Source organism: Acomys russatus, chromosome 29, assembly GCF_903995435.1.
Source record: "Acomys russatus chromosome 29, mAcoRus1.1, whole genome shotgun sequence".
NCBI classification, from domain to species: domain Eukaryota; kingdom Metazoa; phylum Chordata; class Mammalia; order Rodentia; family Muridae; genus Acomys; species Acomys russatus.
This window is the reverse complement of record NC_067165.1, coordinates 16,124,975-16,127,108: the sequence shown is the minus strand read 5'-3', so window position 1 is coordinate 16,127,108 and position 2,134 is coordinate 16,124,975. Positions and strand designations below refer to the sequence as shown.

General features: G+C 41.0%; 1 pseudogene; it reads right to left on the bottom strand.

Moving 5' to 3' along the window:
• Window positions 1-580: 580 nt before the first annotated feature.
• Window positions 581-1,083, bottom strand: LOC127211796 (40S ribosomal protein S20-like; annotated as a pseudogene).
• Between the last annotated feature and the right edge of the window lie 1,051 nt (window positions 1,084-2,134).

Genomic DNA, 2,134 nt, shown 5'->3' with positions numbered 1-2,134 from the left:
ACACCAAACTCATCCTTTACAATTTAACCTAGAAATTAGAGAACCCTCTCTTTCAGCCCTCCTGACTCCTTTTCCTTAGTAAAGAATTTCTCTTCTATACTACAGTTATATATGGCTCACACTTAGAGCGCGTAAATCACATTATAATTCTCTCAAAAATAAGTTAAAAAAATTTAAACTGAATAAAATTTAAAGTTAGAAGCACACAGTACTAAAACACAGTATTTGGATTTTGCAAAGTATGTGTTTCAAAGGGAATAAGACAGAAACCTTAAACCTTTTAGGTGAATTGTGCACAACAGTGGCAGCTGCCGTGCAGGTCTCTGTTGGTGCTCTGTGCCCCAGCTGGCCTCTAGAAGGTTCGTTACTTTCATATTACCACCATGGCAATTTATGAATATGCTCAATGCAAGTAAAGTAAATTGAACTGATGGTCCTGGCAACCAACATTTCATATCACTAGAGCTTTCTCCCACCAGAAGTACCATGGATAAGTCTTAGTGGAAAACAATATTTATATAGTATTCTAAAAGATCTTCAACATTGATGTTAATACTAAAAATAATTTTTTTTAAACCGGTTAAGCCAATCTATTAAGATAGTTGACTTAGGCGGCTGCAATGGTGACTTCAACTTCCACTCCTGGCTCAATACTGATGGAAGTAATCTGCTTAACAATCTCAGAAGGACTGTGTAAATAAATCAATGAGTCGCTTGTGGATTCTCATCTGGAAACGATCCCAAGTCTTGGAACCTTCACCACAAGGAGTCTTTCTGGTAGTGATTCTCGGTGTCTTGGTAGGCATGCGCACCGGTCCTTTCACTTTCAGATTCTTTTCCTTTGCGCCTCTGATCAAGTCGGCACACACTTTCTCCAGCGACTTTACGTTGCGGCTGGTGAGCGGGATTCGAATTCGGTGAATGGCCACCTCGGGTTCCATGAGCGTCTTTCCGGTATCTTTAAAAGCCATGGCTGCGGCGCGGCTTCCTGACCGACTTGTTCCTCAGCAGGAACGAACAGCGGTGAGTCAGGACCGGAGCAGAGTGAACAGAGCTCCGCTGCACGCACCACCGCGTCTCAGAAAGCAATAATTTTTTTTTTTTAAAAGGCACAAAAACTATAGGTTCTCATGAAGACAGACAAAGGAGGCCGGCATAGTGGCACATGCCTGTCAACCTAGGACTCAGAAGTCTCAAAGGCCTCTAAACTTGGTGCTCACTGCCTTGCACTGATGAGCGCAGCATCCAGATAACAATCCCATTTGCTTTCCCCAGGGCTGCTGTGCTCTGTAGCAGCTCTAGAGTGTACCCTGCTACAGTGGCTGATGTCTGACACCAAGCTATGTGCTCTCTAATGCCTGCAGGGGAAGAGCCCTCCTTGCCTTTCAGCTCTAGCAGCCCTAGGAAACTAATAATGATGTTTCTACCAAAAATGGAATGCTGCTTAATACAGTTAAAAAATCAGAACTTGATCCTGGAATTAAGTTATGAGGAGGAGATGGAAGAAGTTCAAGGTCCTTAATAGAAAACACCTTAACTTGATGGGACAGGTGGTTACAAACTGTGAACACTAAAGGTATTTATGGTGGGACCTTAGAAGGAAATAAAATACAAGTTATTGGACATCTTTGAGAAAACTCTGTTATAATAAAATGGCAGAAAACTTTGAATTGTGTTTAGCAGCTGGATTTTTCTAGAAAGGAAAAGTGATTAACTGAGATGCTTATCTTGAGTCTTCTTGATGATTAAAAGAAACCGTAGAAGACAGAAGACAAAATACAAATTGAGAAAACAGTCAGCAAAAAGAAACCATCAACTGATAACTTGGAAAATTCTGTGCTCATTCAAAGAGTGCACTCTGAAAGCAAGGTAAAAAATGCAGCTGGACAATCATTTGTGTGCCATTTATTCAAGCACCTCAGCAAAAGTCAGATATAGGAATACATTATATAGGAAAAATATGTAAAGAAGTCTCATCAAATGGCATGGATACCAGTACATGTCATGCGAAGACTGACAAGGTTTTGAGAATCTCACACCAGCAGAAATGCCTCCAGACTGGACCAAAGGGACAGAAGTAGAACACTATAAAAGTGTACAGCTTCTGAAGGTAGTCACAGATGCAGAATCATAG